Here is a 15711-nt window from a genome sequence, read left to right on the forward strand (position 1 = left end):
TGAACTAGTAAGTAAGGTCCCCAGGAAAATGTTTTTGCAGGTACTGGGGTCCATCATTACTGGACACTTTTCAAAGATCACCTCCTAAGGGCACAGAAGCAGAAAATTCTCAAATGTTGGATGTCAAGCAGGCGAGGCAGAAGGCTGGCTTGGCTGACCAGGAATCTTCTCTTGGAAATAAGGGGGAAAAAAAAGATGGTGTATGCACAGTGGAAACAAGGTCAAGTGACACGAGAAAACTTTAGGGATGCTGCTTGCTGCTGTAGGGAGAAAATTTGTGCAGCCAAAGGTCAGCTGGAGTTTAAGCTGGCCAGAAATGTGGGGGACAATAAAAAGAGTTTTTTCAAATACATTAATGGCAATAGGGGGAATAGAAATATCTTTGGCCCATTACAGGGTGAGGATGGTCATCTCACAAACAGGGACAGAGGCAAGGCAGAGGTGTTTAACACTTTCTTTGTTCCTGGATGACAGACCAAGGGGATCTCAGTGCCCTGAGCTGGAGGACCATGACTGTGAGAATGATCAACTCCCATTCAACCCAGAAATTGTGCAGGATCTTCTGCTGCAGCTGGATGTCTGCACATTTGTGGGACCTGATAGGATTCAATCAGAATTCTCAAAGAGATGGCTGATATCATCACAAAACTTCTCTTGATGATTTTTAAGTGGTTTTGGGAATCTTGTGAGGTCCCAGCTGACTGGAAGCTAGCAAAAGTTGTCTCAGTTTTCAAGAAAGGCAAGAAGGAGAACTCCAGAACTGCCAGTCTCACCTCATTGCCTGGTAAAGCTATGGAAGAGATTATTCTGGGAGGTATTGAAAAACACCTGAAGGACAATGCAGTCATTGATCACAGCCAGCATGACTTCAGGAAAGGAAAGTCCTGCTTATCAAACTTGATCAAAGGAAGCCAGTTGATGTAATCTTTTTGGATTTCAGTAAAGCTTTCAATACCGTCTATCATAGGATCTTTCTGGACAAAATGTCCAGCACACAGCTGGATAAACACATCATGTGGTGGGTGAGCAATTGGTTCATGAGCCAAGCACAGAGCGTAATAGTTTCCCAGGGTATGCTCTGAATTAGTTTTTTGAATAGGCCAAAATCTGCCCTCCAGAAGCCAAGTCATCTTAACAAAAACCTTGATGCACTTTATGTCCTATGTATACTTGTACTCATCAACCATACTATAATTCCCTGTAAGCTTATATTTAGTTCACATTATCTGGGTTGTTTTCTTATTAAATATTGAGCTAATCTTAAAGTTTTACTATTCTTAGTAGGCAGTCAGTCAAATTTTCTGCTGTGAAAGATCAGCTCAGACTTACTGGGGAGAACTCTGAAGCTACATATGAGGAAATATAATTGGACTCTTAAGAAATCTTCCCGGAGAAGTTGATACATAGCTACTTTATGGACTGCTTAAGCCTACAGGCACATATCCAGAACATCTTGTCCATAAATGAAATAAAAGTTCCTACTTTGCCATTTCCAGCAGAAGTAATCAATATGGCTACCTTCCAGGCAAAAGATTGTACTAACATGCCTGGAGGCAGGTCAATGTATAGAGACATATGTCGATAAAAGTCTAAAAAGTATTTATGTTCTAGCAAGAATCTGATTCAGAATGCATCAAGAGAAAAAGTATATCTAAAGCAATTTTGTTAGCAGATAACTTCTCTGAGGCTTAAAAGATCAATAGACTAGTATCTACTTTCACTTATAATGTGTATAAAGACATCAAAAATAGTCTTAACATTCTTAATAAATGAAAACTAAATTTAAATTCCTTTTTAAAACTCAAAAAATAATTGAAAAATAAAATAGTTCATTAACAAAAACTGACACCTTCACTGTATGAAGTGTTGGAACATATGGTATAAGCTCTACAAAACAATACTTCAAAAAGAGTGCAGTAATCTATTAAGCTTGTTGATACCATTATTCTTGCAATTGTCCTCCCTTTCTTCACCAAGCTCTGGACAGGGTGATTGGAGAGAAAAAAAGGAAGTTAATAAGCAGTTTCTAAGGGCTCTTGCATTCCACTTCTACTGTCTTGTTGTCATATGAAGTAATGCACCTTGTAACCCTACATTGCTGCAATCCATTATGTAGAAGAAAGATAAACATTTTAAATAGATAACAAATAACCAAATATATTTCCAATATATTTTTAATTTTAACTACTAGTAGCTGAACTGTTTTTAAAAGTCGTTATTTTTCAAATTGCAATCATTCATTTTTTAACTATTTCTTTCTATAGACATAAATTATATATATATTTATATCCCCTGTCAGGCATCTTGCGATGAAAAATATAATGTATATAAAGTATGTCACTTCAGGAGAAGCCTCATGGGAGGCACACAAAAACATCTAGTATTTCCCTTGAACAGTGAGAATAGAGAAACTTCTCAGTATCTCAGTTTCCCATAGCAACCACTTGTTAACCCACTTAGAGAAAATTTGGTCCACTTTTACCTGATTTTTGATTTTCAAAACCAAGCAAGAAAAGAAAATAAACATAGGCATAGCTCAAACTTGATTCCTAAAAGAAGTTTTGTATAAAAGCTATTTTGTTTACATACTTTTTCAGTAGCCCATTGTGTGTGTGCATAAGAATATAATGAAAATATCGATGTCTTAAAAAATGATACTACCTTCTGTTTAAGTAATTATCATACATGCCTTATATAATTGTGAATGCTAACAAAAAATCTCAAAAAGTTTAAACAGATAGCTATAAATACACTGTAACTATGTTGTTATGTTCAAGTGTGCAACCATGAAAAAAAGTTAATTTGATCTCCTGGACTCTTCATTGTAATAGACAATCGAGTCAACATAGTTGCTCATATTTATCTCCAATAAAGTGAACTGGGGTCTAACACATCAGTTGAAAATGTGTTTCTGAGTATCTGGGAGAAATTTTCAACTATCACTGAGCTGAAAACTGAAAAAAAACAAAACAAAACAAAACCAAACCAAAAAAAAACAACAAAAAACCCCCCACGAAAATACCACAAAAGATGTTTTGTAATGGTATTGTCTCTTTCTCACCTTCCTTGTATGCCTGTCTTTAGAGAGAATAGTAAGATGGAATTGATCTCTGAGCATAGCTATTCTGTTGAAGAAAGATAAATATTTTAAGTAGAACTGTTTTTTATAATTAAACTGCAATCCTTGTTCTCACCTGCAAAACATAGGGCACCTGATGTACAATTCTAAGACACAGACTGAAACTTGGTGGGCAGTGCGATATTGTCCTTCAACCATGTCCTGGAGGCTGTGCAAGAAATAGTTTACTGTGATTGTGTGTTATTTGTGGTTTCAACAATCCTCAACAGCAACAGACAGTGATAAAAACTGAACCCAACTATTACGAAACTCCACACTTTTCTGCAGGGTGCTTAGTGTATCTCAGGATGTTCACCTAGCTTGATGAGTTGTAGCTGCATGTTATTTTGGCAGAAAGAGGTAGTATCAGCCTTCAGAGATACTTGAAGAAAAATACTGAGTAACAGAACTCAATGACAAAACACCCAGAATTCATACTGTGATATCTCATATTTCTGAAGTGTCCCCCATTTTTCCATGGGAAGTCTACGTACAGTGTGCAAATGTTGATAATTATTTCAGAAATAACCACTTTTCTATTTTATTTTTAAACAACTTGCCTACCTCAATATTTTTCCTACATTTCTACTGTTTAATGACAACTTATGTACTTAGATTATATACTGTACTCTTCCCTTATATTTATCAAAATAAATAATTAGAACACTTTTGGTTAAACTCTGTTTGTATTTGGCATATAGGACTTTAACTTCTACCCCATTTAGATTGCCAAAGGAAAGAACCATATATATTTTCAAATTATGTAGACCATAATGGCACAAATGGACACTCCAGAAATTATCTAAGGCAGTAATTTAAAAAATTTAATGGATGTTGGTTTAAGAAAGTGTCTTTCAAAAGCTACCCTTAAGGATCTTGTCCTTATTAAGTAGACAGACACACTGAGTAACAATGTTTTTGAAAATTCTGAGAAGGATACTAATAAAGTTATTCTTGCCCTGCAACTGTATAGCAGATATGTCCATAAGTCTAATGAATGTCCCTATAATGCACACTTTCTCCATACTGCCTTATATTGCAGTAAAGATTTTCCCATCAATGTAGCTGTCAAACTAAAATGCAAAGTTTAGTTTGCCATTCATTAAAGAACTGTGTACATACTTTGTTCGTTATACTGGAGCTTTTTTCAAAATGTTCTTCATTGATTTTTTTTTATTTATTTACAACTGCAGTTAGTCTGATTTTTTGAATAGTCTCTAATAGTTACCCACTAGAACTAAACTTTATGTCTAGGAATTTAATCCCTTGATAGTTCAATTGTAAATAAACCTGATAGTGCCTTGATAGCTCTTGAATAGTCATATTACATACTTCAAAAGCGACTGTTCCTTACAAATAAAAAGCTAATCTTTAGTGCAAGCCTAAGAAGAAGTATTCTGTTGCCTTCATAAATTCACAACAAAAACTCAGTCATTAGACTTGCAGCACATTTTCCCCAAATGGAGATCTACTCTTTGCACTGGAACCAGTTCATTTTTACCTGTCTGGTTAACAATGGAACTGTCAAGTATTCTCTTTGTTCATTAGCAAATAAATGTGAGGCCATTTAGGCTTTGGGAATCAGTAAATTGGTAAGAAAATGACAGTACTGTAATATCATGTGATTTAAATACTGCTTGGTAAAGATGCACTCACACCCCCTCAAGAAAAAAAAAAAGAGAAGAGTTTGCACATATTCAAAAGTTGATGTGGGTCTGAGTGTGCTTTGTGCATGTTTCTGGCAGGTGCAACTTAGATGAGAAAAATACAAAAATGGAATAATTTTTCTTTCTTGCAGAAATTATTTTTCTTTTATTCTCTCATTCCAATTTAAACAACAACAACAACAACAAAGATAGATGGAGAAGGGAAAGGATGAAGAGCCAAGTTTTCACTTGGCCAGTTTGCAGATGTACACATGCAGGATATGGAAAACTTGAGTGAAAAAGAATGCAGGGGTTTCTTCTTTTCAGTTTTTGATTGCCAGTCCACCGTGCAATGTTGTAAATGGAGCTTCTGAAGATCTCATCCAGGTTTTCCGTGAAAGCAACAATAACAGAAGTAGTAAGATTGATGTATTTGCAAAGGTGGTGAGGGAAAAACAGTTGGAATATTTTTGATAGTTTCTAGGCCTCAGAGAGTTCCCTGATCTTTCCGAGGTATTTATCCATGCATCAAGAAATATCAAAGAGATAAATAAAATACCAATAGAAAAACTGTATCTGAAAAGCTGCACAAATGTCATATTGGTGGAGAAAAACTTTAAAGCAAATTAGGAACTTTGAATTTTTGGATGAAGTTTTCTGGTGTTCTGTGATATTCTTTAAGTTTAACTTCTGTAGGCATGATACATTATATGAACTACTAAACTTTATAATGTACAAATAATGCTGAAACACTTTCAGTAGCTTGTACACATTGCACACAAATTACTACTTTCCAATCAATAGGACATTTTAAAATACAATTGGTATTGTGGAGCTGTAATATGCAATTTGTGCTATGGATATTATGTATTCAAATCATAGATATGAGCTCTAGGGAAACAATTACAATAAATGCTGCAAATGCATATTAAAACACAAATTACATTAAGAACCATGCTTTAAAAGGAAACATAACCCAGGCTTCAATTTTGCACCTGTAGTCATTTCCAGAATCAACACAGTGGACATGTAATTGCAAAACAGGTGATTGTATTTGCTGCAACTGCTGAGAAAGTTAATTTTCAGGTTTAGTCATCTGGTTACATATTTAAATGCTGTAATTTGTGTCAACAATTATTAATGCATATAATATTTTCATTACAAAATTTATTTTGCTTTTGCAAATCAGGCCTTAATATCTATGCACTATATTGTCTTCAGGTACATTGGTGGTTGAAGGAAAGGGGGATAATTGTATTAATATGAAAAGATGTGCTGTTTTGTTTAATTTTTAAAAAAATAGCTATAAATTTCTGGTGAAATTCCAAATTATTTTTAATTGCATTTAGACAAGTTGAAAAACATTGGTTTTGATATATGAGAAATGTTTGGGGATAAGGAGGTCCAAAGCAGGTTAAAGCTACTTGCAGGGTTTTTTTCTAAATTTCCGGCATGTTGGAATTTTCTTAGACCCTGTTGGCTAATCTTTTTACATTTCAGAAGCTGGTTTGTTGCTATTAGCCATTTGACTGTGAGAATGCTGTTCTTTCAGGCCAGCTGTGATGTGTTGGAGGTGCTCATTTCCGTGCTGGATGCAAAACCCCCTGTACTGTTAACAGATATCCTCCAGTACCCTTTGCTTTAAGATAGTTTTGTCAGAGGCCTACATGAAGTCTCAAAATACAACCTTAAATTCAGTAGAAGGTTTGGACAAAATGTTCTGGAGCTTAATGAGATACTGTTTTTTAGTAAAATTTGGCTTTGTCAGAAAAATTCCAGACAAAACTTCTTATTTCATGTTATCTGACCTTTGAGTTGCCTCATGCAATAGTTCATCAATACTTGTAAAGTTCATAACTGGGAAGATGAAAAAAATACAGTGAGTCCACCATGCACATGTTTTTTAGCCAGCAATGAATGGATTAATTACATTTAGAAACGGATTATTTTGAAAGCAGTTTTCTTTGTTCTTCCACACAACCAAACCACAGACTATGTATTCAGAAGAAACACATTACTTTTAACCAGAATATTTGACTTTGTGTTTGCTAGTAGTTAGTAGCTGCCAAGCTGTAGCTCAGCTATAGAAACATGAACACATCACCTTCAGGAGAAACACTAAATGCATTGTTTCCCAGAGGCATCTGTTGCCATTGTAAACACTGTGAGATCTGCTCTTAGGCTTTGATTAACTCTTCATTTCAAAAGGATGAGTGCCTCTGTAGATTTTACATTATATCCTTTAGCCACTTAAGCATGACCCAGATGTCCCAAAGAATCAAAAATGTCACTAAATTCTTGTAATCTGGAATCTCACCTTAAATTCCTATTTTGCTGAACTGTTACTGGCTGAACTGCTCTTTAATCTCCACTTTCTTTGTTGAATATCACGTGGATCACTTCCCTTCATGAAGGCATCTTGTGTAATTTTAGGTGTTTCAAGTTATCTTCAATACGCTCATGGATTCAATGCAATGCAAGACCTGTATAAGAGCAGAAACCCAATGGCATGGCAGATGGAAAGATACTTGAGGGAATTTCAGTTGAAAATAGATATCTATTGTGCAAATGAGCTGATCTCTAGTTTATAGGTGAATATATACATACAGGCACCATCTGTAAACAGAATCTCACTCTCAGTGTCATGAGCTTTTGGAACTACAGTTTTTATTTTTAATATGTAAATTTGCATGAAATTCTTTTACCTGAAGTGAAAGCAGCAGTACTTGAACAGTCTTCTGAAAATGAGACAGACAATCTGGTAAATATAAAAGTCAGGATCTTTAGCTAGTGTAAATACATGTAACTTTAGTACTTTCAATAGAGGTATATTGATTTACATCATATGGGACCTGACTGAGTTAAGGTAGAAGTACTCATTGTTGTCTGAGGTCTGTATTCTGTGACGCTGAAAATGTAATCTGTCATATGACAGAATCAATTATCCTTAAAACTCAGGAGAGAAAAAAGTAGTCTTTCACGTAACTGTTTTAATAGCATTTGCTTGCAAAAACAGTTCTTTAATATTTCATAACTGTAAAAAGAAGTGTTTGTTGGAAAAGCCTCCCTCAAATTAATTGAAACTAGCTAAGTCTTCAAAATAGAAGAAATCAAAAGGTAGTAATTTCAATTATGAAAAGAGGATTTTTTAGAAAGCAACATGTTCATATTTTACTATTTAAGAGAGAAAAAAAAATTCTAATTTTGTAATTAGGTATTGTTGAGTTTCTAATAATTATAAGGTTGATAATGGTCCACACATAATTATAATGGCATTTACTGTTCATATTATAGCTGTATTTGTTTGGCTGTAGAGTCTCAGAAAAAATTAATTCATAAAAGACCTGAAGTGAATCCTTTTACTTTTTTTTTATGATCTCTTCTTCATGTGCCTCTGAGAGCTCTATTCATGTATTTCCTTCACTGAACATTTATTATTATAAATTAAAAACAAACAAACAAACAAACCCCACCAGTTTTGAATTGATTATTATAGGTTTGCTTTGTTTTCAAATACACTTGTGCAGGTATGAAGAATAGGTGCCTGAGATGGATTCACATTTTCCTTCAAAAGAAAAAGCTCCCATTTTCGTTCTCTCTTTGAAGAAAGGTTTTGTGTACTTGATAATGCCACTGAGTATGGTTCAGACTAGTGACCTGAATCATTAAATGCTGTCAAAAAGGAGCAATATTTTTCTAGTGACATCAATCAAATGGTAATGCCCTCCGACATTATTCCTAAAGGACTTTGGGAGCTATAGCAGAGCTGTAGGATGTTTTATTATTGCACATGAAATAGTGAGCAGAATTTCTGAGTGGGCAAAAGAATGACATGGTAGACCATCAACATAAATCTCAATTTTAATAATTCGATACTTTTGCATGAAATTCTAAATCGCAATGTTTACATATAGAAAAATATATCTACACAAACATACATATTTTATACACACATATACATATATATATACACACACATATATATATACATATACATATATAATATGTAAATATTGTGATCTGGAATTTCATTGCTTCATGTAGAGGATGGATAGGATAACATAGCAAAATCTTGGAGCTTTGGTCCAGGGTTTGGAAAAGTAAAACACCAAAGAATTAGACTGCAGATTGACCCTCAAGCTCAGTAATTCATAGTGTTAACAATTTCTAAACCGAAGTACTATGGCCAGGATAGAAATGCTTTTTATTTATTAATGAATAAAAATATTAAATAAACTCTGAAGACATACCCCCAATTTTTTGGTCAGTGCTAAAGATATTCTTGGTGCCACTCAAATGCAAAGTCAGAGACAGCAGTAAAGGCATATTCTAACTTTTCTGACCTTTCTAACTCTTCAGCTTGATCCAGTGCTGAGATGGCTTCTAATTTATACCAGCTGAAGGGCTACTTAGACCTTGCCTTTCTTCACCTCTGGCATTTGTTCCAGAAACAACTAGAAGTAACATGTCATGAAAAATGTTCAATATCATCTTTACAGCCCCAGAGAGATCTCTCTGCATTCTAGCATTCAAGCTCTCCCTAAGGGCATTTTCCTGCAGTTAATTTAAGTAGGCGGACTAGGAGCTAAATCCAGTACATTTTTTCTATCAGAATAACTTCAAGTGATGAAGAAGTTTGATCAATACCATAATAAAAATATTTTAGCTCTCCAAATATATTTTTTGCCCATGATTAGTCATTTTTTTTTCTGTTAGAACATAACTTACGTTTATGACACCTGTCTGTAGTTGTAATTGGAAACCCGACTACCACAGGAAAAGTTGTGTCATGAGACAGTGAATTTTATATCCTATTTTAAGTGGAATAAAAATTCACTTTATGGCAGATGACATCCAAAAGTATTCTGCTTTTACTATACTGGAATTCCACTGTTAATGGCATAGTGAAAAGAGACTGATATCCCAAAGACTTCTGGCAAAGAGAAACACATAGACAGGGATTGCAAAATGATCATGAAAACATGTAATATTGCTATTTGAACAACTTTTGCCCCTACATTGATTAAATCTATTAACTACTGATTAATTGTATTAACTTAATTGTATTAACAGGTTGACTGTTTTTGGGAATGATTTAGGTAGCCAGATTTTGGATAAAAAGAAAAGACTTTGTGCCAAACAGTGTATCAAAGTTAAACAGGACTACATTTTAGTCAATTTTTTTAAAAGAAATGCAATAAAGTGCACGAATGCAAGCAGCTATACGTTAATTACTAATATATTAATATTTTTTAAAATATCTGAAATTTGAGCTGGTTACCATTAAAATAGCAACTACTTTAAAAGAATTTTTTCACCATCAAAATATCTACCTGCAGGATTTCCAGAAAATCACTTTTATTTCACTACACCTGAAGGCACGTGCACTACAATAAAGTGAGGGGAAATGCAACTACCTGTGAAATTTAAATAAAAACATTACAATGCCTATAAAATGCATTTTTGTTGATAATAAATGGTTTTTCATTCATGGAGTAATGTGTATTCTGATGCATGACTAAAAGTCTCAATGTAAGTTACAGCTTTTTTGTCTTTGAAAATTTTATACCAATAAATATTTTAAAAATTAATAACAGTACACAAAATGAATGACAAAATAAACACTTAGCCCCAGGTACTTAGCATTGCCATTCAGTGATAACTATGGAAGTTCTGAATAGATTTTTTTCCATTTGTCTGAGCTTTTTATGGATTTTTTTTGTAGGCTAGTAGGTTGTTAGTGTGAATATTGTATCTCTGAAAAAGGTTCAAACAGTTATTTTTTAAAAAAAGAGCTGTGAGAGTCAAGTCTTTTATATGTGCCTACATAAAAGAAGGCTAAAATACATTTTCTTACTGGTATGGAGATGAATAATTCTCCTTAGCCATTTTAGCTACAACTCTTCCTGTTTGTCTTAGTGGACAGATTTTTTTTCATGTGGTATTCCAGCACTAGCAATCTAGGAAATGTTATAAGGGAAAGAATGTGCCTTACAGGTGTGCTTCAAAATAAGTATTGTTTTAAGGCAGCCTGTGAAAATAAAAGTAACCTTCACTGAAGCATAATTTTTGCAATGGCAAAAAGAACTCTGTTACAAATCCACCTGAATAACCTTAGGATAATAATAGTAATAAAAATAGTGTGTGAAATCAGCACATTGACTTGCTTAATTTATTTATTCTTTTCATCTCTGAAAGGATTCAGATTACTTTTAATGTTTCCATCTGTGCCCTGAAGGTTTCCTAATAACAAATAAGGCAATTCTCATTAATCAAGAATTGTATCAAAAAGGTGATGAAGAGGTAGTTGTAACCCACTTCCAGGAATGCCATGAAATGTTGCCACTTGTTGTGTAATGAACTTCTATTTATGCCATCGATGGTAGTGATAATCTGACAGGGGAAGAATCCTCCATTTTCTCTGATTTCATTTTTATATGAAGAAAAAAAAAAGGAAAAGAAGGATAAACATTCCTCAAGAAAAAAAATATCTTTTTAATGTGAGTGTGGAACTGTATTTGATTACACACTGCAGTTTTAATGTTGCAATAGAACGGAATTGCAAGGGAATTACAAAGAGAAGCTAAAAATGAGTAATTGGAAGAAACTATTAAAACTAACTAGCAACAGGTCAAGATTAGCATATTTTGTAGCTGGAGAAAGGCAAGTTAACATGCATGACATTTCAGAAGCAGTCACAAATTGACAGGTAGTAAACCACAGGCTAAACTCAGAAAGAAAAGAATTCTATTTAAAGCTGTATGTTTTACCATGCAAATTTATTATGGATCACCTATTAAACAACTTCATCTGATTACTTGTACTAAAGAAAAAAAAAAGGAAAAGAAAAAAAAGAAAAAGCCTTTTAAGAACCTAACCCCATTCACCTTTTTCAGGTAAGACTTCCCTTGACCTCAATGTCTGAGAATATAATCAATTAAAAGCTCCACTGTCTGGCCTATTCATGTTGCTGTAGCAAAGCACAGCGTTGAACTGGACTTCATGTCTCTCTCCCAGTAAGGATCACAAAACAATTTGCTGCAAATACAATTGCAAATATTATTGCAAAACAAATAATAGAAAATTACTACTTATAGCTATGGACTTGTGAGCATCAATGTGAAAATAACTATATATTTAGAGGCTGTCTCCAAACAGACACTACAATGGTTCACTGTTGTTTCTACCTAAAATCAGTTGTCATAGTTGTTAAATGTGCTCTCTAATTTTGATGGAGACTTAATCAAATTGCATATGCCAGGAGTCAGCATGTTTGTGTAATGTAGGGCAGCTTTATGATCTGTTATCCAGGTAACTTGCTTTCCCTCTGATAAATATGAGTCTACAAGAAGTTTCCTAGACAGAGTACTCAGGAAAATGCAATCAGACAATTCAGGATTTGGGACTGAAATAGACCTCCTGTAGATTACAAGGTAGTTTCTGGGGCTTCAGCACCTTCTGTGTACAGAAATGTCATGTAATTAAAATCTGGATTTTATTGGGGTTTAAATTTGGTAGTTCGTTACAATTTAACAGAATAATGTCCTTTGTAATTCCATGTATTACACACAGACTGCTTTTGGAGATGATTACTATGCAGATATTTTTCTGTTATGGTCTTGTTCATATGAACCTCTTCTTGTATCATGTGCAGTTAGCTTTGGATCAGATCAATCACAAGATAGCTGGCATTCATAAGAAAGGAACAAGAAAAAAAATTTATCAGGTCCAATAAAAAGTGCAGTAACAGATTCCTGTAGAGCTGAACACAAACAACAAAAATATTGATATTATCTGTATGAATAAAAAGAATTTAAGATTCGAAGAAGAATAAGCCTTACAGATAGACTGAGAAGTGTAGGCAAGGGATAGCATAAGAAGAATTTTATGAAAGAGATGAATGTGTGCTGGGTTAACCCTAGGTAACAGCCAAATGCCCCTCCAGCCAATCACCCACTCTTCCCCTGTGACACAGGAGCACAAAATACAATGAGAAAGCTGATGGATCCAGATGAAAACAGGAAGACTGCTTATCTCTCTGTCTGAGAACACTCAACTTGTGAAAAATTAATTTAGTTTATAGCCAATTAAAATAGATTTGGGTGGTGAGAAACAAGAACAAAACCATTAAAAAGTCATTCTCCCTCTTTCATAGGCTCAGCGCTCCACTTCACTCTTTCATTTCCAACTCCAACACCTCCTAACTCAAGGGGTACGGGAGAATGGGGAACAGGAGTTATGGTCAGTCCATAACAGCTCCCGTCTGGTCCTTCCTGCTAACAATTTTCCTCTGCTCCAGGACCGAGAGTACCTCCTTCTTCTCTGACCAGCGAGTCCCCTTTTCTTGCCTCTCCTGTTTTTCAGGGGTTTTTTGGTCCACTCTGCTCACTGGCATTTTTCCCCATCTTAAATATGTTTGCCTGAGGCACCACCACCACAGGTCTCTCCTCATGGTGGGCCCCACAACTCCCACCACCAGTGCCTGGGCACCTGTGCCCAAGACAGCATGGAGTAAAAATTGAACAGGTATAAAAGTGATGAGACTGAGACAAATGTAGTGATGAAGTTTGCAGGCAAATTTGGAAGAAAAAAATAACAAGTCCTTTTAAGAGTTGTTTTGTTGGTTTGTTTTTTTTTTAATGTTTAATGTATAAAAAAGACAAACAGCAATAAATGTTTTACATAGGAGACAACTAAGGTAATTGAATGCTAATAAGTGCCAGTGACTGGTTTTAAATCAATTTTAAAGTTTCTGTGGATGCTTTGAAATTAATGTGTTTCTTTGTAAGCCCAGGTGGAAACAAATGTATCAAACACAATGAAGACAAAGCAAGAAAGAAAGAAAACATAGAAAACTTCTGGCCAAGAAGTTCAATACATATGTTTTTGGTTCTTCCAAGACTCTCTTGGTTTTCACACTGACTTGCTCCATGCTCTTGTATTCTTAAATAAAATTGTATTTTACTAAGAACATGTAAATAACTAGGACTTATTCCCTGGCATATTTTGTAATTCTAGTATCTGTGAGGATGAGATAAATAGAAAGCATCCCTTTTTTGAAAGCTAATAGGAATATTTAGTTTTCATGCTTATTGAGAAAACAATTAAAATTGGAATATTAGGCTCAAAAGTATGTGAATAATTACGTGGAGACTTGAAATGTTGGGGATTTTTTGTTTGTTTGTTTTTTCCTTCAGGAAATAATCCTTTATGGAGTTCAGAACGTCTCCTGGCTTGCAGGTACTGGAAAGCAAAGACCAGTCAGCCTGGGCCCACAGACTGACACTTTGTGGCAACAACCTTCTTGTGTTTTAGGCCAGATAATTTGTTTATATTCATCCAATCCCTTTGCTATTGATCAGACACAGATCTATTCTTATTTTATAATTCTAAATATGAATATTGTTGATTGTTCTGAATCATTATTTTTAATCAAATGACATTCCATAAAATCATATGGAGTTTATTAATTAAGTAGGTAAAGCCAGACTATTTAAATGTGGCAAGTGGTCCCTTTCTCCAGCAAAATTTTGGGAATAAATTGCTTCATTTAACAGAAAATGAAATTTTTATTTTTGTTTTCCTATTATCTGTCATGCACTGGCTTTGGGGAAACAGTTTTCCAACCAGATAAATTCTATTTTATTTCATTGTTTCTAGATAATAGGTAATAACTGTTCAAGTCTGCACAGCCATCTAAGATTTAAGTATTTCCTTGAGCTATTGTTTGCCGTAGATGGTATATTAGGAATTATGAAATATAACTACAACAAAAGTCCCCACTCAAATTTTCTTTTGCTACTTCTAACTATGAAATCAGTGTAAGCTATATCATAAGGTGTACCATAGGACACACAGAAATATCCACTGTTGGCTCTGGAGGAAAATGCTTCAGCAATGTAGTAGACTGATGTCTGATGTGAATTTTCCACCTAAAAAAACTCAGAAAAAGACCTTATTCTTATTGTAAATCTGACTTGACAGGAATGACACAGTGTAACTTTGGGGTTTACATGCCTTTGGTTAGGCAATTTCCATCAATAAAGCATGGAAGAAAAAGGTAAGTTTTCCAAAGGAAGAGATTTTTGTTGTGATCAGCAATGATTCATTCCTGAGGCATGTTTTCTCTCCCATCTCTATTGTCCCTTAGGTTTCTGTCAGAATCAAGTCGTTTCAAACCCTGCAGCAGAAATTTATTAAGAGATAATGCAAGAGGAATGGTTTCTCTCAGTCAATCCTCAAACATGTGATTGTTGGTAGCAGTGATTTCTGGTTTTGTATTTAACTTACTTTAGGTATTTATAATGTATAAAAATATGGCTTATAATTAACAGGTGATTCTAAGAATATTGATCTTTATAATTACAGTGCTTAGCTGTCATCTTCTCAATATGCTTGGAAAACCATCAAACACATTTTCTAGCGTGGCCTGAGGTCAGATTCAGCTCATCAACGTTTTTGCCTCTCTCTCTGCCTTTTTTCCCATCTGTAAGGGGAAATAACTGCCCAAGTGATGTTTTCTTCTGCTTTTTTTCAAAGCCTGACAGAAAATCAAGCTACCAATGGCCAAATAGGGTACTTCTGCCACGGGGTTAGCAAGCAGTTACTGGGAAAGACATGGACAGCAGCCATCGCCAGGAGGGCTTTTCTCAGAACAGGGGAATGACAATCAAGAGAAGTGTCCTGAATCAGAACTGAGGACATGGATTAACTATTTAGAGGTGAGATTCCTATGTGAAAACTATGCAGGACTTCTATAGGTTATTATTTAAATATTGTAATCTTGTTCTCGATGGTGGTTTTTAGCATACTTTATTCTAAGGGCTTATATTTATACCCAGATGCAAATTTAAATGCTTCTCTAGTATTGACTTTACTTAAATTGGTAGATAAACATGTTTGTCTTTCGATTGTGCCATTCTGTTTCTTGCATGGTATTTAAATATT

The 15711-nt window shown here is 34.5% G+C and overlaps 1 protein-coding gene across 1 annotated transcript in view; it reads left to right on the forward strand.

The window, feature by feature from the left end:
• The window catches only part of MGAT4C (MGAT4 family member C), a 134837-nt gene that overhangs the window by 62590 nt on the left and 56536 nt on the right, over nucleotides 1-15711 (forward strand). The window contains exon 2 of the mRNA XM_071549942.1: nucleotides 15304-15485. The gene's annotated coding sequence lies outside the window, so the exon portion shown is untranslated. The remainder of the gene's footprint in view (nucleotides 1-15303; nucleotides 15486-15711) is intronic.

The sequence above is a fragment of the Pithys albifrons genome, chromosome 3 (genome assembly GCF_047495875.1).
Source record: "Pithys albifrons albifrons isolate INPA30051 chromosome 3, PitAlb_v1, whole genome shotgun sequence".
Lineage (NCBI taxonomy): Eukaryota > Metazoa > Chordata > Aves > Passeriformes > Thamnophilidae > Pithys > Pithys albifrons.